Consider the following 20,395-nt stretch of genomic DNA (forward strand, 5'->3'; position numbering starts at 1 on the left):
GGAAACCCCGATGCCCCCAGGGCATTAATTCATTAGTTTTAATAAATAAATGTATAAGCCCAAGTTAGAGGTCGGAGCATTTTAATAAATAAAGATCGGCTCTTAAACGGCAGTGATTTTTAGCTGAGTAGCTAATCTTCTCAAGGGCTTAGCTTGGAGGGGTCAGAATAAAGAGATAATAGAAAGTCGTTACAGGCACCGTCCCCTTAAACTCCGCCTAGGAAGTTTTATTCTTTTGAGTTATTTCACATTCTGTGAATTACATCTGAATGTAGCGCAGGTGGAGGGGGGTGGGGAGGAGAGATTAAAAAATGTTAGCTAGATACATTCCCCTTAACTGGAATGTTTTAAAGAGTGAGTTCATTATATACCACCACATTCAATTTGCAAATGCAGTTCCCAATGCTGTTCTTCATGGTTAATAACTGGAAATTGATTGAAAAGGGAGGGGATGCAGCTTTCAAAGCAGAAAGAGCCCAGCCTAATGGGGGTAGTGAAGAGCTGGTTTTACATACACACTTTCAATGGTTGTTTTATTAGATGTTTGCAGGTTGTGATTAACAGTATGTGGCAATTTTATTATTGAACAAACAATGCCTCTAACAAGCAGGACGCAGCCTGCAAAGCAAACGTGAACTGTGCAAAGAAGAGATTGCACTTGGAGTTTCCACGCGTTTACACAAGCTAATTAGGGCAAATCATAAATTACTGTGGGAAGGGAAGATTTGTATGTGAGCTGGTGGAGCTCTCCTTGAGCAAACCGTCTTCCACTCATAAATTATCTCGCTCAGGAAAATGACCTTTACAGGAAGAAAAGGAGGTTTACTAAAATGGGAATCGGGAGAAGGAGAGGCCAAGCCTCGAGAGCAAGCGACGCCTCTTGACCCTCTCCCAAAGGCAGAAGCTGCCCGGGCAGTAAACTTTCCTCCACGCCTCCCCTCCAGCTCCGTGTCAGGAGAGCGGGATGCAGCTCCCATGACTAACAAATCCATCTTCAAAGCTCTTCCCCCACCAGCTGTCCGCGAGCACCGGCTCCTGTCCTTCCCCAGGCAGAGCCTGGGTGGAAGCTCAGAGCCGTTGCGAGCTGCAGACATCCTTTCCATAGCCAGACAGAGCGTGGGGAGCCTGACATTTTCGAGGTCTTAACCTGTTGCCTGATGGAGAGTATTTAAAGCCAAGAGCCTTATTAATAAACTCCATGCGACAATGGCGGCTGAGAAAGGGGTTTTTTTATTGTAAAACGGAGGATTTTGAAGAAGCCTGGCAAAGAACAGGCCCAATCCTAACCCCGGTGGGGATTTTTGGCTCGTTCTGCAAAGGATCAGGATTAATTCCAAAGGTGGTCGTTATTGAAAAGAGGCAACATTGTGTTGGCGAAAGTATTTGCTTCCTTCCATATTTCCTGCTTAACCCGTATATAGTGGTTGGAAGGAGTAGGCCAGATTCTGCTCCATTTACTCCAGATTTGTCTCCAGCTGACTGCACTGACAGCAGTAACACTTCTTCAGGTTTACACGAGTCAGAAGGATCTGGCCACAGCATTTCTGTCAATAAACCACCAGAAATTTTAAGAACAATACCAATCTGAGGATACACAGTATACCCTGAATGGGCACTTGGCTTGCAAAATCACAGCTGGCATAATGGGATGTGTAATGCTCTTAGCTGGCCCTAATAAATCATTGCCCGCTGGCACGCACCCGGGTGTATTCCAGTCCGCATGCAAGGTGGACAGGCTGGAGATGTGCACATCTGCCCCCAAATCGGACAGGCTGGAGAGGAGAGCTGGGGCCCCTGTCCCAGGCTCACGAGTGAGGTGCGAGAGCATTGGGAAGGCAGCGGTGCTGGGTCCCGTCATGGGAGACATCACCCGTCCTAGGTGCTCGCTGGGGTGGGAGCTTAGCAGGGAAAACTTACAGGGCTCCTAAAGTTGCCAAAGCCACAACGATTTTGACAGCTCAGATCTGCTCCGACTATGACAGCCAGCACGTGGGCTGAGGACACCCAACCTCACCTTCTGCCTGATCTTCCCCGTTGGATGTTACACAGCATGTAGCAGCCATTTGCTAACTGTTACAGAAAGACAAGATAGGACTTTACAAGAAAATCCCCGGTTGCCTCAGGTATTTTTCGTAAAGCAGCCAATTCTATTTAATATTCCTCCTCCGAACTTGCCTACAACCTCTCAAAGGCTGTAAACCTTCCAGCGACCTGCTGAAGGAACGAGCAGCGTCTCCAGCCCTGCAGCCTGCCCGGCTCCGGGGAGAACAGCAGGATGCTCCTCCCGTCTGCTACGCCCTGAGTCAGGAGCAAGCCGAAGGAGACCCACTGCCAAGGTGACACCTCACCAGAATTAAAAATCGGTTTCTCAAGGTCACGGGCGCGGTGAGAGCAGGACCAGGCATCCCTGCACGACTCACGCCCTGCTCGCTAGTGAGGCTCGAAGGGGAGCCTTTGCCAACATCCATAAAATGTGCTGGGTGTGCCATCGTAGCGCACTGTCAGATGAAACCCAGACGGTAAGTCAAGCAGCATAGCACAGCTTAATGCCCTAGTCTGTGACTGTACGTGATGCACGGCCTCCTCCCGTAGAGTTGTGAGGATCAGCTGGGAAAAAAAAAAAATAAAAATCTGATTTGACTTTTGGGGCTTGATATTACAGCGTTTCCCAGGCTAAGATGAGATCAGTAGGTCAGCCCCATAGTTTAACCTAGAGAGGCAGGGGGGAGCTTTTCCCACCATCCATAAAATGTGCTGGGTGTGCCATCGTAGCGCACTGTCAGATGAAACCCAGACGGTAAGTCAAGCAGCATAGCACAGCTTAATGCCCTAGTCTGTGACTGTACGTGATGCACGGCCTCCTCCCGTAGAGTTGTGAGGATCAGCTGGGAAAAAAAAAAAATAAAAATCTGATTTGACTTTTGGGGCTTGATATTACAGCGTTTCCCAGGCTAAGATGAGATCAGTAGGTCAGCCCCATAGTTTAAAGCTTCTTTGTGTTTTTATGCCTATTAAGCTGACCTCTTATATATGAAGTCTGACAGAGGTGCTGAATACTTTATGTAATTTTTTTTTTACTGGATCTAATTCTAGCTGACTCAAATCTGGGTTTTTCTGATTGCAGAAAAACCTTCAAACAAGGAACAATCTAGCTAATAGTGCTTGCATAAATCATCCTCAAATTAATGAGTATCCGTGGAGCGAATTCATTTAGCTAAATAGATGGAGGACCACTTTAAAGTTATTTAGAAAGATTAACAAAAGAGAAGGGAAATGAAAAACAGATAATAAATTGATGAGAGAAGGGAAAAATTGTATTAGAAACAATGAATTTATAATAAATTAAAAATGTTAAGGAGAAAATTCCAAAAAAGGAGATTGGCACCGTGGCAGTTTGGCTGTGGTGGTGCTAAAATGTATTTTTAATTAAAATACACGGATGTTAAAATGCATTTTAAAATAGATAGATAAATAGGTCCCCAGCCAAAATTATATTTTTTCCTTTTACGACTTCAAATTCACTCATAATTTGTCATTTCCTCAGTATGAGAAAACACTTACCTCCTCCAGGGCTAGTTCTTCCATTGCACTCAACATGCCTTCATCAACCACTGACTACAGAACGCCAAACTGCACGTGCCCCCTGGGCAGATCGCAGCGCTTACTCCCTTCCCACCTGGAATCTGCACCTTTTTCCTGACTAAACACCCAGTATTTTGCTCCTGCATCCTTTCTTCTTCTCCTCTCGTTTTTCCTTCCTCCCATCTCAATCCTTTCCCTTCCTTCTCCGCTGATTTTGCCATACGCAGTCCCCCATCCTGTTCCTTGGTCTAATATCCCCCCCTCGGCTCCTTGGCCCTTTGTTTAGGGGTGACTTTGCAAGGTGCCTGCTATCCCGGTACCAGCCCCGCAGGGAGCCCCTGCAAACATATTGGATTGTCCTGATGCGTTTCTGGTATCTCAAAGGCCCTACGACAGCTCTGTATCTGCATTCCAGTGGCGGCAGCAGCAGACATGGATTTTCTTTCCTCGCCTTCAGCAATTTAGTGAGTATTCCCTCCCCATAAAGTCTCATACCAGGTTTTAATGCCTTTGTGGTGGCACGTTTAGGTTCTCTGTAGCCAAGCCTGGAGAAATCCACCAAGAGGTCCACACAAGGAGTATAAAGGCTTGAAGTCGCACCTAAATCCTGAGCAAAACTGGGATGATGCCTCAACCAACATGGTGCTTTTGAGATCAAGTCTACCACTCATGTTTTATCCTCCAGACAAATGTCATTTTTCAGGAGAAAGTGTCCCCTAACAATGTCTGGCGTTCTGTTAAAGAAGCACAAGACTATCCATCTTCAAAACCCTTCACCCACCTTGCACTGTGTTTCCAGTCTCACAGCTGAATGTGCAGCGTTTCCAAATACATCACTGAGTGAGCGTATTTCAAACCCACGCATTTTGGACAGGCTCAAAAACGACATCGTGGCTTCTCTCTTTCTTCTGTTGTGTTTGCCGCCTTGATTTATTTACTTCTCGTATCATGTTTAGACTTGCTAAATATAAAAACTGTTCAAAATAACCGTGCGAAATATTCTCCAAGTCCTTGAGGAAAAAAAAAATACATTGCTCAGATGTGCCTTCTCATGTTTTACGGTTTTAGCACGTGTTGTAAATAGAATAGTTCCATAATGAATATTTGATAAAAATAATTTCCACGTGAAGTTAGTTCTAAGCCAACAGCCCCCAAAAGACAGAAGAGGAGCTACCGGGTTGGCAGCAACATTTGGTGCATTCCTGAAAAAGTTCCCCAAACTTACTGGAAGAGACCACCTTGAGTGGGGAAGCCAAGTTTGGTGTCCACATTCCTCCTTGCCTTACCTCCTCCTCATCTCCTCGATGCGGACACCTGCTCAGCGAGAAGGAAGCAATGTCAAGGAGCCCAAGAGTCGCAGATGTGTTTTCCGACAATCAAAGTCATGTCAGCTTGTGGCTTGATATTTAATTTCCCTGCCTTCACGCTCGAGCCTTCACATAACTTACTGGCACCTCTCCTCTTTCACTCACGGACCTGCCGACTGAAGCATCTCTCCTCAAGAAGACCCTTAAGTTGTTGCCCCCTTGAAGTCCCTGGGACATTAGCATTGGTCCACACTTACGTTTGCAATTAAGCTCATCTCTAAAGCTCAGAGGTCGACTTGAGCACCGTGCACCATTTACCAGCACTTTCCCAACACCTTTGCTAACAATTGTGCAGGTCCTGGTGAGCCAGATTTCCCGACTGCGTTTTGAGTAACGTTTTGAATAACGCTGCTTGCGGCGAGAAATCACTGTGGCCATGATTTCCCCTTTCATGGGGCTGGAATTTCATGTCCTCTAATTTCATTGATTGCTCTGTAGTCTTATTCACTCAGAATGAGAGGACTTCTACTTTTACAGGTGCCTGGTACATTCCCACTTGTTTATTAGATGGGCAAGACAAGACAAAAATAATGAATTTTCAGTTTGTTGCCAGTATCAAAAATGCTTTTTGTGGAGATCTAAAACCGCAAAGGCTGCACGAATCTGATTTCTTGCTGAGAAGACAACAGAAAATTAAAGACAAATGAAAGACAATTTAACCAAAGAGGCACCAGAGCAGTTTTAAAATGAATTAAAATGAATTTGTTCATTTAAAGGACTTCACGGTAGGTCAGGCCCCTTCAGAGGCAAAATTATTCTAATTGATTATATTGTTGGTAAATGCATTTATGGTGTGACAGAGTATTTGAAATCACTGACGCAAACTGTTGGTGGTGCAGATTAGCTAATTTACTGGACAAAATGACCTTTGTTGCACTAAGAACCAAATCTTACGGGACAGAAGTCTTTTAAACAGCTGCTAATGGTTTAAATGAATTACCCAAGAAGATGATGTTGAAGAGCTGAATGTATTAGAGGACTTAACATAGTAGGGGATATACACAGAATATGTATGGGCTGAATATATTAGAGGATGCTTTGCATGAGAAATAACTTGATTTGGGACCCACAGGCTTCTGCTGTTACATGTCCATAGAGGGGAAGCAAGCAGCTACCTCTTCTATACGCTAAATTGTTTGACATTTCTCTTCCAACCCTCAAAGACAACTGTTGTACACCAAATGCAAGATAAGGGAGTGTATCCAAAGAGGCAAAATATTGCTTTATATTGCATTGCTGTAGAGGTTTGGCTACCAAGTAGGAAACTGTTCAGCCGGGACAAGTGCAGGTAGCCCGAGCAATGCACAAGCCTGCCCTGCTCTGGGCTCGGTGCTGTGCAGGAGGACGGTGCGGAGACGAGCGAAAGCTCACTGTAAATGCAACAGGAAACAAAAACTAAGCAGTGCTGCATCCTTCTCCAGCAGTAATTTCCTCATGTTATGAAAGTCATATAATGTTCTTTACACAATTTATTGTAAATCACTCATGGCTTGTTTAACACTCCGCTGATTTTATCTTGATTTATTGCATTGCCACCCCGCGCAGCAAGGCAACAGCCATGGCTTTATGGTCTTTAATCAAAGCCCAAACACCTGTAGTTTGCAGCCCACGGCTGAGGATTGCCGTACCCAAAGTCCCTGCGTGATGCTCAGCATCCTGCGAGCCCACGTGCCGGGGCTCCGCTCCCCTCCTCCTTTCGCAGCCCACCGAGGTCCAGTGCTGCCAGGCCAACGCACTGAGGACCACACTGCACAGCCCTGGGATTTCGTCTCCCCATTGCTTTGGGTGAGTGGAGGGACAGCGAGCCCACTCGCTCGTCTGCCCGCTCCTGTTATCCTTTACCTTACTGTTCCATGGCGGCTCCTGCAGATCTTGGGTGAGATCATGGTCCTGCAGCTCTCCATACGGTCCCTGGCACAGACTGTCCATATTCCTCAAAAAGTGGACAGCCTGGTGAGGTAGAGATCAGGAAAACAAAAGCATGAACATCCTCAGAGACACAACACCTTACCCCCAAAAATTTACCTGGGGGGCACATAGGAAGCCTGTGGCAGAGCCAAGAGCAGATCCAGACTCCCCCAAGACTTAATTATAAAATTAGCGTCTCCCTCCTTGGACATTAGGGCACGTTGCAAGACAACAGTCGATGCTGGCGACATCTGAGTCATCTCCAGCTCCGAGCAGGCGAGCAAAAGTAGGCACTGGACTACTGCAAACCCATGGAGAGCATCTGGAAGTCAGGAGAGCATCTTTTCCTCCCTTTCTGTAGGGCAGCCGATGATACAAGACGTAAGGAACAGCTGCCCGAAAGAATCCTTTCATCACTTCAGACAGCTAACAAAGCCAAAAATAAATATTTCAGCTTGGGCAGTATTTAAAAAGATTTTATTGCTGTAAGGCCAAAATTTCAGTCTATCAAAAATCTCTTTACACAAACTGAGTTAAATGAGTAATTGGTTTAGAAAGAGTCGGACCAAATGCACAGCAAAAGTATAAACCATTCCCATGAAACTCTGTTAACCCCCCCCCCAAAATATATATATATATATAAAATCACACAGACTGTACCACCAGTCGTACCGCAGAGCTCTGGAGGTGCCCGTCCAACTGCTTGCCTGACCGAGCACGTCTGGATGACAGAGCCACTGTGGTGCCCTTGGCCAGGGCTTGTCCCGCACCGAGCCCCCCCCCCCCCCCCCACCCCCGTAGGGCTGCAACCCAGGGCGTTGCTGTAGTGCCCTGCTTCACACATGCAAACTGGAGAGCGGTGGGACACGAGGAGCATGTTGGCTATTTTAATCCCAGGCAGTAGACACTGAACAGCTGCACGTGCCGGGCCCAGGCCAGGCGCAGTCACGTCCCCGTTTCCAAACCTTGCCTAAAACACCTGGCCTTCTCCTCTCCTGCCGTGCCACCGTACGGGGTATGCTGGGACAGACGTCCAACTCCACAGAGGGGTGCAGAGCTCCGCTGTCCTGGTGAAGGGTAAAGGGCACCCACTCTACATCATCTTCTCCAAGACTTGCAAGACCCAGAAGTGGGGAACAAACATGCAAGGCAGAGTCAAAGTTATTTTTGCTCCCTGAACCCCAGGGTTCCCCAGGCAGATACAGGTGGACATGGGTACAAGGTTGGCTGGGAATCTTACATGGCCATGACACGCTGCTGCCACGAACTCCGGAGCTGATTTACACCCATGCGATGGGCATGTCTGGCAGTCCTGCTGGAGATGCAGTTCCAAACCCCAGAGCTCTAAAGTTAAGCCCAGATAAAGCTCCTGAGAAAATCCAGAATTGTTACAGCCTTAGGGACGACATAGTTTTGCCGTAAAGAAGCCTACGGATGACAAAAGTGGCTCTGAAAGATCTCCCCACGTCTGCTGTCAACCAGCGTTTCCATCAGTGTCACAAGCTGTTCACAGCAACAAGCTTTAGATAAGCGGGAACGCAGATACACCCACACAGCCAGGCAAAGGTGCGCACGGAGCACGTGTTTAAACAGCCGCGCTGCTTCCAGGGACCTGTGGTGCCCGTGTCAAAGAGGACCTGCTGGAAAAGGCATCAGCAGGTTTTAGCAACCAGAGAGCAAGTCCTCCACGCACCCGTAGGGGTTGCCAGCTGAAATCTGTGCAGCCGTCTCTTTGCTTTCCTACTCTTGATACTTCAGGAATTATTTAGGGTAATCCTAAAAGGGAAGGAGGATGTAAAATCCTCTCGCTGGGTAATTTAGAAGGGGAGAGGGGAAAATGCTTCAGGGACTCACTTATGGGGCAACCCTGTGATGACCACGTACAGACCAGTGGCACGCTGGAGTTTTCCATCACCCATTTTCTGCATGTCGCAGGGCTCCAAGAGATGTGGGGGACAGACACAGAAGGGGATATGAAGCTTAAAAAGACAGCATATGCTTATAGAAGCAAGGCTCTGGCCAGCTCGAATGGGAGCCACGCAGCTTAATCTGTATCACAAAATTAGGAGGAGCGCAAGTCTTCTGCAAACCAAAGATAAATGAATGTTAAAAGTCCTACTCCAGCTCACCTTTGCCCTTTCATTAGCTCTGTATGTGAAAATGTTCTTATTTATAGACCTATGGAGGCAGGCAAGCAAATATAGATGCAAACAAGCTAGAAGCAATAGGTTAAACATATCTGCAGGACAAAGAACAGCGTGGTGAAAGCAGCTAAACAGACATCAGGATGCATAGGAAAAAACATGTGTCTGAGTAATACAGTCCGGATGCCCAGCAGCACCGAGAGGAAGAGGCCGATTTGTGTGTTTAAACGCAGGGGTGCCGTTTTAGCAAGTGCATCCCAGCCTGTGAGCTCTCTGAGAAGCGTTTGCTGCTCTCTGGGCAGCACCTATCCCTGGGTGCAACTGCAACCATGGTCTTCTGGGCCCCACGGTCGCCTTTCAGTCCACCTTGCTGGTGGCATCACCTGAAGCTGCGTCAGTCTTCGTAGGATGAGGCAGGGAAAGAGAAATGGCTGTAACAAAAGCAGATATTTTTACCAACAAAATCTCTCCTGTCAAGTGAAATCCAATTTACTGAAAATTCAAAAGATTTGATTTATAGGACAAGAGGTACAACATACATTTTGCGAGGGGGGAAAGGGTCATTTGTAAAGCAGCTGAAATATATAAGGATTTGCTTTCACGTTTGCTGCCATCTAGGTAATTCACAAGAATAAAGCCACCTCTTATCCTGCTTTAATCAATAACTTCTTTTTCATTCCCATCATGCAAGTTAAAACATTTCATTCTCCCTCAGCCCGTGTCTTCATGGGGAGAGAAGTGGGCACGTCCTGGCTCCATCCAGTCTTAAACTGCGCTGCTAACATGAGTTCAAACCCAAGTTACCTCGTACTTACTGCTATTTCAAGCAGAGTCAGATCACTTGGTAACCAACCACCAAAAGCCTTGAAGATTTGCAGACAGAGACATTTCTATTAGATAAGGCTTCCTCGCCGGTCTACAAGTCAGCATTTCACATCCCCCGGGGCTCCGTGGGAAACATCAGATCTCTGCTCTTCCAACCTCCCTCCTCTTTCACTGCAAGGAGATCCACTGGTGACCCAGCAACACCATTAACTGTTCCCTTGGAGTGGAGCACACTTACTGTTTTAAAGAACGCACAAGGATACATTTCAATCAGCTGCTGTTCCTTAGGATTTATTAGGTTAGACCCAAGGGCAGGCATGGAAGCTAATTAGAATTATTATCTTCAGGTGACAAGTATAAGGACCTCCCAGGGACAATTTCAGCCCTTCATTTGGAGGCTGAGGTACAATTTTCAGGGTTATTTTCTGGAATTATTTAATGGGGTGGTTCTTTGTAATAAGGCAGAGGACTTGGGAGAGGGGTTGTAGTGGGAAGAGAAGGCAAACCGGACCCTGCTGAGAAATTCTGGGTGGATAAATAAACAAAAGGGCATTAATAACAGGGCCTGATTATTGCACTGAAAGCTGCCACACAACCAATTTCTGGCCCAGCATGGTCACTTCATTGTGCACGACTTCCCGTATTGACGATGGAGAGGGAGAGCAGGGCTCAGAGCCCATCACAGCTTCATTTGTGTTAGCTTTGAGGCTCCATATCTGGTAGAGCTGCAAGCATCGTTATTCCCTCCCTCTCCTCTCACCGCTATTTTGGCATATCCAGCCCTGGAGAATGGTGCAAGACTTTTGGGGGTTGCTACCACGTCCACCCGCTTGCTGCTCCCCTCTCCAGAAACCACTGGTGCAAAAGGAGCAGCACCATTTCCACACGCTCGGAGCCAGCACCTTCTCCTCCACCACTGAGCTGCTGATGCCGAGGCGGGACTCGCTGCCCTCAGCTCATGGCACGGAGAGAAACCGAGAAGCAAATTATTTACTCAGGAACGACCTACTCAGCAGTTGTTAGCCTGGCTCCAAAGAGTTCATTGCTCCTAATGACGTCTCCAGAGCTTTGCTGGGGGGGGGGAATATTAAAGAGAAGAGCAAGAAAACAAGCTGGTTATCTTTGGTGACTGACTGATGCCAACAGACTACAACTTGCTAAGCATTTTCAAATAGCGTTTGCAGTTGACGACTTGACATTTGGAAACCCTAAGGACCTGGAAGGAGATGGGGGAAATTTCCATTCACGAAGGTTGAAGTACACTAAACTGCTTCTGATCGGAGCTGTCTAGAAAGGAGGTAAGAGCTGACAAACACACGTGGTCCAGGGACACCTTCGCCTCTAAGGGCAAAAAGCTATTTGGTGCCTGTGCTAACAGAGGGCACGAAGGCATCCAAACTGCAGAAGGGTTAAGCACGCACATTTTGGGTACCAGAGTAAGCACCACATCCTAGCTCCTGGCCAAGGACCCCCAGATCCTGGCAGAGGATGCAGGAGGTCAGCAGATCCTCCTGTCTGACCCTCCACACTCGCACTTGTGTCCCCCGTGATAGGGATGCAACCAGGAGGCGGAAGGCTGCAGCAAGGTTGCCTCTGCCTCCAGCTCTCCACCCTGACAGCTCTGTGGCAATAAGGGGAGCAGCCAAAAAAATCCCTACTGGCCATTGAAAATTTAGGCTTTAAAGACCTCAACATGGGTCCTCTGTCCCATTCAGTCAGGCAAGAGGAGAAACCCAAAAAGCAGCCCCAAACACCAAAAAAAGAGTCTGAGGGGAGGAAATGAAACCAAATCAAAGCCTGCTTGTGACAAGTAAGTGAATATCTCTGTTTTGTAATGCAGGACATGCATTCTGCTCCTGATGCTCTCCAACCTCGGGCAATTCACTTCTCTCCCTGCCTCAGTTTCTCCTTTCGGAAAAGGAGCTCAGCGTGGGCTGACAAGCATTAGGAGGCAGTTACTATCAGGACCTATATAGGATCTACATATTCATATATTGTGTGCCCTCTGCTGGCAGCCTCATTTTCCAGGAGCACAGGAAAATCCCGCAGAGAAAGGCAGGTGGGATTTGAGTCTTTCCTTCAAATGCAGGAAAATAATTAGACACAATACGAGCCATAAAACTACAGCAGTAGCAATAGAAATGGGAATTTCCTTCAGCACATTGCACAGCAGCAGGTAATGAGATTGTGCCTTTTCTGACGCTCCTTGGACCAGGCTGGTTCCTGCAGCAGCCCTTGCATCCCAGCAGCGCTGTGGCAGCTTTCGCCGTCCCAACGCTTGGCAGACTTTGCTTCCAAGGAGCACTCTTCCAATATAACCACATCCCTGAAATAAATGAGGGCAAAGGGGACATTTAAGTGATTTATCCCATCACCTATCAGGTGATGCCCAAGTACAGCAGCATCACAGCAAGTATCCCAGATTTGTTGATGCAAAGCATAGATCAGATGAAAATACCCGTGGCTGTGTACAGACAGAGCTGGTGGAGGAGTACACATCACCTGCAGCAAGCAGTCCTGGTCTTCACCCTGATCACTTCAGCCATGTTCACAGCCTTAGCTTTGCACTACAAATATTTGGGCACTTAGATTTGATTTGCTTGAAAACCTGTGCAATTCCAGCAAGTTTTGCTTTGCTTGACCCTGCTAATCCTTCCTCGCCATCCCTTTCAGCTCTGACATCGCACTAGTGGTACCTGGGGGGGACGGAGGGACCTCCTGCAGCACGCAGACCCACGCCGCTGCTCCAGCCCTCGCTGTGACTGCTGCACCCCTCAGCTCTCCTCAAACTGATCGCCAACAGGGTCTTCAGCCCCAGCAAAAGCCTCTCTTCTGACTGCTAAGAACCTGTTTTCCAGGCTGAATTTTTTTTATCACCTATTAATACTTCTTCATGCACCAGCATTGTCTTTTAGCACAGATGATTCATTTCTCTTCATCCACTGAAATACCCCTGAAACATTACTAAACCAAAAGCCAGCTGAAGAAGAAATGCATTTTTCTTTTGTGGAGGCAACCAGTTCCCCTACCAACAAAAAAACCCATCAAGACAAACAGGTTCAATGTGCTTTTGTAAGTCTGGATTGGACTCGGTCCTATTTTCATCCCATTATTCTTTCCTTCACAATTTGTCTAAAGCTTTGCAGACTGTGAAAGGCCAGTTGCTGCCAGGATTGCTTTTCCTCCTCCTTTCATACAGAGTACTCTGTTTGCCATTCTTCAGTTATATGAACCACTCCTGAATGAAACATCTGTGAAAATACTTTGCCAACAGATTCTTCTTTTAGACTGGGTTGGTTTGTTTTTTTTTTTTTTTTTTTTTTTTGCCAGCTTCAGCCCCTTCAGGATCCCTCTGCAGAGATTCCCCCATTTCCAGGCCAGCAATATGCCGAGGTCTGCTTCCAACTTGAATTATTTTCATATAGTTGAATCCCCTGTGCTTCCTGCCCCTTGTAGCACTGTTTCCTATTGAAAACAGGGCGAGTTGGTGTGAACTCGCAAGGTTTTTTCTTGTTCAAGCTCATGTGAGCACCACGAGGGTCTCTGCCACGTTGATTCCTTTCACAAAGCTTTTGGGATTTCTGAATCTGAGAAACACGGTCCAAAAGTGAGGAGGAGCATCCTTGCCCCAAACACATCACCTTAGGAACCTGGGTTTCCCTTTCCGTTTTCCTTAAAGACCCCATTTCCCAGCAGCAGAGCGCTGCCCCGGGCTTACCCACCCAGCCCATCTCTGCTCGAGGTGGCTTTCAGGAGATGATAACAACTTCAATACTGAACAAGGAAAAAGAAACCGCAAAACCAAGGGAAGAGAGCAATGAACAAGGGAGAAAGCACTATAAAAAGGCCTACAAAGAGACTAATGACACTGTTTAAACAAAGTTGTCTCCTGCGATAGTGCTAAATCCTTTTTATGACCTTTCAGTGTTTAAAAACAGTTTATAAGACAGTTTTCTATTAGCTAGGCTTACTGACAAACAGTCAGTAACTGCTTACGGTGGTACCAGGAGTTCCATTACAGAACAAATAAGGCCCATTTTACCATTTTTCCTTCCCTCTTTTAAAAAACTTAACTATTTCCCTCCCCAGCTGGTGCATTGGAGCACCGCACAACCAGAGCCAGGGCGGAGGGAGAAGGGGAAAAGCATTTGGAGAAAAAGAAACGTCCTCCAAGAGCAGCATCACAGGAGGAGGCAATAGTTGCTGGGAGAGATAAAGCACATTCTGCATGAGATTACTGCATGAATGATGCTTTGATCACAAAAGCAAAGAGCAAGGAGACAGTTTTAATGGTCTGAAAACACATGAAAAGCTAATGTAGAAAGCAGCTTTGATACACAAGACAGTGGCACAGTATTTGTTTTGTGACCGTTAACAAGTAGGGGCAGTGCAACAAGATAATTTGATGGGAAAAAAATCAAAAGGAGACAGAAAAATTAAACCGAAAGCTTTGTGGCAGAGGGAGGAGAGGAGCAGCTGGGGCTGAAAGTGCCTCTGTGCTGACTTCCAGCACGCTGAGGACTGAGCCCTGCAAAGTGCCACGTGTCCTCAGTCCCCACTGAGAGCAGCAGGCGCCCACTAGCTCCCAGGAACAGGGAATTTGGGATATCACTTAGCAAAACCCAAAAACTAATGCTTGCTGTAAGCATGCTTTAACAGTTATATCTTCATACAGCCCATAGGGAACTGCATTTTGAGGGGAGCTTTTGTATGGGACACTTTACAGCTACCAGGGTATAGAAAGACTGGACGTTGGAAAGGACTGCAGACTCGCGGCAGGCATTGTTATAGTCCCCATGTCCTCAAATGTGGGAAAACCAGGGGAGAGAGAATTTGAAGGCAACTTGAGGGGATGGAGAGGGGCAATGATGATGTTTTCTGAGAAATAAGTTTTTAAGAGAACTTGGAATACTAGAAAAAGACAAAAGCAAGACATGTGCATGTGATAACTTTTTAAATCTTCTCTACTAACTGTTTAAATTTGATAAACCAAGGGCTATGGAAATAACTACAAGTTTCCTTTTTGCACATGCGAAAGGGTGATGTAGTAGAGGCCCCAAAAGCACAGACAAGGTCCTGCACAGGGGCACATTTACTTACCTCTCCCCAAGAGTATGCCCTGGCCATTTGCTACCGATAGCCACTTGTGTGACTGGTTTTTTTTTTCCTCATAAGGATAAGGCAAGAAATCCTTTGGTCCACAATAGCTATTTTTGCTTGAAACCTGCAGGAAGAGCACTTGCTATACGCTGTTATCCAGTCAAGAGCACAAGTCACCCCCTGGGAGAGAGAAAACATCCTGAGCCTGAGCAGATCACCAGGGCCAACCCCGACCTTAAATAAATGGTCTGAGCAACTTGCTGGAAACTACCATCAAATTTGGCTGGAATTTCTAAGCAGTGAATGTCCCACCTGAAAAAAAAAAATACCTCCATGATGAACAGTCACAAAAAGACAGTGCCCATCAGCTAATTTATGCACTATGAATAATTCAGCCACATCTATTTAAAAACTTCAGCTGAATAAAAAACACATTGAAGAGATCATCTGGAGGTAAAGGGGAGAGCCGATCATCCCACAGGTCTCTCCCTCTTCCTGCGCCTGCGATCTCCTGAACTGCACCAGCTGAACCCGGAGGTTCAAAAGACATGAAGGAAGAGGCAGCGGAGAGATAAGTCCAGGAGATAAGAGCAAAAGGACCTCCTGCCATCTGTAAGAGCTCCCCAATATGCATCTTTCTATGGTGGACATACAAAGTTTTTTGGCTGCTTTGGTTAAGAGCTAGCCCGTCCTCCTCCTGCAGGCTCTGTGGTGCTTTGCCCCAGCCCCTTCACATGCGAGGGGAGCAGCCCCCAGCTGAGTTTAACGCCCTGTGCTCTCCCTTCAGGTTCTTCTTGCGCCATGGAGGGAGGAAGGATGCATTTCAAAAGCAAACCTATTTTCCAACATTTTCCATTCCCCTATTGCTTTTACAATCGTAAAAAACTTAAGGGGACCCTGCGATTGAATAGGCTCCCTCCCTCCAGCTCCCCACAGTCACCTTCTTGGGATGTTTGGGTAGCTTTCCGAGGGATAACAGAGCAGGACCCACAAAGACAGTAAAGATCTGGCACCGCTGGAATAAATAAATACTGCCTCAACATCTTCCACTGAAGCACTTTTGCAAGCAGGAAAAGCCAGGGCACATCTGAATCCCCAGGACCGCTGGAAACTCATCACAACAACCAAAAGTAAAATATTTCCCTCTCCCTTGCAGCGCACCTGCAATATGGCACAGGTGATGGAGGCAGTTGCCTTCACTCATCCATACTTTGCATTTATGTAATCTTAGAGAAAGCTCTGTGCCTCCATCTTCCTAAGCAGACCTCCACTTCAGACCACTATGAGGAAGGTTGTTATTTTCCCAGAAAGCTCAGCATTTCTCAGACTAGGGTTTTCAACCTGAAATGGGGTCACAAAACCTTTTTAGCTAGGTTACCAGCCCTGGGTGACTTCACGTTTATTACAGATAATCTGCAAGGCTGAGTTCAGGGAAGAATTCTTGTTGTGGCAGGATGGCCAGTTGAGCATAATTTAATTTAAATTTATCTTTGTTAGCCAGCAAATTTGTCTGCCTCCTCTACTGGCCTGCATTATCATTTCTTCAGGGCTACTAGGAAATATCTGCAAAGCGTTGTGCTGGCAGCAAGAAAAAAAAATATATATCTGCTCCACAGATAAGTGTGGCGAGGTGCCTATCTGGCTCTCTAAACAGTGGGAGCAAGAGTGGGTCAAATGAGGCAAAATTGTTTTGTGACCCTAAGAAATAGGGTGAGAGACCTGCAAGGCTGTACCCCCTTCTGCTACACACTACGTGGTGCGTGCATGGGGAAGGGCTCCCGTTCTTGGCCAGAACGTCCTTTTGTTTCAGGTAACAACGGCACAGAAAGGAGGAGATGCCACGCGAGACCCACCTGCAGCAAGACAAGGCATCGCCCCGGACCAGATGGAAATCCTGATGCTGCTGGCCGTGGGTTTGGGGTTGCCTGGGCTGCTCCCCATCCCTTTTTCTGGCATTGCAACAGCCAGAGAAGCCTCCCACGCAGGTGGCATTGCCAGGGACGCGTTTTGCTCTGCTTTAAGGCTCTTTTCTATTGCCACTGTGGTCTCAGGGAGCGTTAGTAGGACAGTGACAGAAGCCTCATACATATTAAACATATTGAGGGTGAAATGCTTAATAAACCATCACATTTGGAGCCTTCTTTCCCTCTCCACAGTCATGTCTATCTTGACTTATTCCTGCTCTACAGAGGAAGTGGCGGGATTTAATAGTCTTTTATTGGTATGTCAGCTTTTAAAATGGTCAAAATGTTACTCACAGTGTAGGTTAAAAAAAAAGGAAATTCAGCACATTTAGGAGAAATACTTGTTCCAGCCAATGAAAGGGGTTAAGTGCAGCAGTGCGTGCCTGGCCCCTTTCTGTCACATCTGGGGAAGAGCCGTCACACTTTCCCTCCCAAGCCAGCCTCATTTTTACTTCATTTCCATGCTTCATGCCCCTGCCACTCCCTAAAGCCCTTTGCTCTGGGAGTTTTGGGATTTCATTCCCCTGAGCAGCAGGAGGGGCATCAGTACCACCAGCTTTAAGACAACAGCAGGGTCGCACAGATGCAAATCGGAAGTCTCAAACGTTTCTGGTAAATGACGGTCTGCTCCATCTTTACCCCTTTCCCTCCCCATTTCTTTCTTTTAACTGTGCCTGAAAAGTGTTTTGTTTGTTTTTTTTTCTTTTAAGTCACCAAAAGCCCTTGTCCTCTCAGTTCTTTTGCCACCTGACATTGTGCCCAGACCTGAAGAGCTGGCTTTCAGGCAGAGGAGGCTGTTTCTCCCCACCAAAATGCAACTTCACAGCCTTAGACTAATAAGAAAAAACAGGCACCAAATACTCCCAAAGCTTTCTTGCCCCACAAGTCACATTTCAAAAACCCTCCTGGACCTAAGAGTTCTTTTGCTTACTACTCTGGAGCAGGTTGTCTTGTCCCAGTGTTACAGGACCAGAGATGTACAGGGATATTCGAGTCCTCTGCTCAGCCTGGCAAAGGCTGAACCTGGTGTCCTTGTTCCCATGTCTATGCTCAAAAGGGCCAACTAGTTTTTGAAACAAAGCCTCATAGCAAAGGTATGAAATGGAATAATTTGTCCTAAACAGATATTCTAGAAAAAGGCATATTTATATTATGCAAAGATAAATGAGTGAATGTTTCTTCCCATGCTCGCTCAGAAGGATTAGGGAAATTCATTCTTGCTTCTCCCCATGTTTAATTTTCTGATCAGTCCCACATTTTTCCTCCACCTTTCACAGTTCGGGGTTCTGCCTTCAGCTGGAAGAGCTGAAAGGCAGCATCTGCTCCCAGGATTTTTCTGGCTCAGATAGGAAAATCCAGAATAATACCTGTTCCCATCACAGTCCCAGCCCAGACACAAGGTGTTCCACAACACATCCACGTTTCGAGGGGCTCATTAAAAACAGACCTTCTGAAACTTGGAGGCTTACCCTTCGTTACTGACTGCACTATCCTGGAAGCCTATTACCTTTAATTGGCACAGAGTTGCATTGAATACATGGAGCTAGCTCCACTCTAATCCATGCAAGGACTGCCTCTAGATTTTGATGGAGGCAGGTTTTCACCCCAGAGCCTCTTAGAAGCAAATCTTATTTAGGTCAGCAGTGACATTTTCCTTTCTGAAATAGTAGGCCAAATGCCAACAAAATTGGAGCACATTAGTTTGAGCAGTCAAGGGATTTACTTTACAATACTATGTATTACACCCATGTGAACACTGAAAAAAATGCGACCTGCTGTGCTGAACTTCCAACAACTTATTCATCAGCGCTGGTTGAACATCAGAGTTTCCACTCCAGAGGAAACCCAGGTTATGTTAAAAGAAATCCCCTTTAGCCCTATCTGGAACAAAGCCCCGCACTAAGGTTTCCCATCAAAAGTCTCAATTCAGTAACAGACATGCTAGCTCTTACAGCTATCAGATTATGTATGAGAATCATAGAATCATTAAGGTTGGAAAAGACCTCTAAGATCATCGAGTCCAACCGTCGACCCAACACCACCATGTCCACTAAACCATGTCCCTAAGTGCCGTATCTACACGTCTTTTAAAGACCCTATAAAGTCCAAATGGAGAGTTCAGCTGTTAAAAAGTTGCATTTCAATATAAATCAGGGTGGTTTTATGATGCATTTTCATGCAAACAAAAGCACCGGCTCGGATGGGGAAAAGCCCTGCCCCATGAGAATTTCGGCAGTCAGCACACGCTGCAGCCCTCTAGGAGAGGAAGGTGATGGTTCTTTAAAGTTATTGAAAAACTGAGGTTCTAGGAGATTTGCTCAACAAGAAAAGCTGGATGAATGATAGAACAGACAATAAGACCTTTTTGCCCCAAAAGCTAGATAAATCCTGCATTCCTCAAGCTCTTTTGATGGCAGTTAGGCCATCCTCTGTCCATAGGACTGGTTATTATTAATTCAGGAGGGTCTCAATGTGGCCCAGGGACTGCACACCCTAACAGCTTTGTTCCTATCCTCCAGCCCCAAGGAATTAGTGCAGGTAGATTTAAGAGCAGTTATAACCAAGGAACTCCCAGGATCTCAACACAGCTTGTACCTACCCTTCCTCCTCAGCCAGGGTCCGTGCTCTTCGCTTTGCCTTCTTCTGCAGCAATGCCACTCAGACTCCACATCAAGGCTGTAGACATCCGCTGCCTCTCTGGCTGCTCTTCAGTGACAACCTGACAAGCTCTCACTTCGACAGTCATGCAAGATTTACAGCTTGTTAGACACCGCAGTTGTCTGAGCAGAGCCACCTGGAAATGGGGAGATGGTGGGAGGACCAGAATCATAAGTGGTGAATGATTGTTATGACGCTGGATTTGTGCTGGGATCCCAATATTTTAGCAACTACTTGTACTTACACGCACACCCCTTGACAGACACTGTCCTGGTGATTCCCAATATCCACACCCTCCAGGGCCAACAAACCGATAGCAAGCTCCCCTGCTTCAATGCCTCGTAAGGAAATGCTCCAAAACCAAGTTGACTTGAATAACAGAAAACATCGAGTTCCTGCCTAAACCAAAACTACTGACAGCGATTGATCAATCCATGTGGCTTTATTAGCATAGCCCGACTCCGGGTTCCTTCCCAACAGCAACATCATCTTGAATCAATAGCTTAATTGTCTTCCTGGCTTGTTTTGCTTCTAGTTAAATTCACTGATTAATCCTGCAGACTAACAGAGGTCACTCAGCTGAACGAGTTAAACCTTCACAGACTGATGAGGATGTCCCCCTGGATTTTCACATCCGAGCTTGGCAGGAAGGCAGTCGACAGCCGGCACGGCGAAATGTGCCATGGGAACACCCCGGCCCCACAGTGCCCTGGGAATTGTCACTGCAGCATCATTTTCTGGGAAAGGAGGGAGGCCGAGGCGGGTTTGCACATAGGCGTGCCTGAAGACACACTGACAGGTAGCACGTCCTCTGGTGTACATGTTTCCCCACAACATTTTATCACTG

Source organism: Aptenodytes forsteri, unplaced genomic scaffold (genome assembly GCF_000699145.1).
Source record: "Aptenodytes forsteri isolate BGI_AS27 unplaced genomic scaffold, ASM69914v1 Scaffold55, whole genome shotgun sequence".
Classification (NCBI taxonomy): Eukaryota; Metazoa; Chordata; class Aves; order Sphenisciformes; family Spheniscidae; genus Aptenodytes; species Aptenodytes forsteri.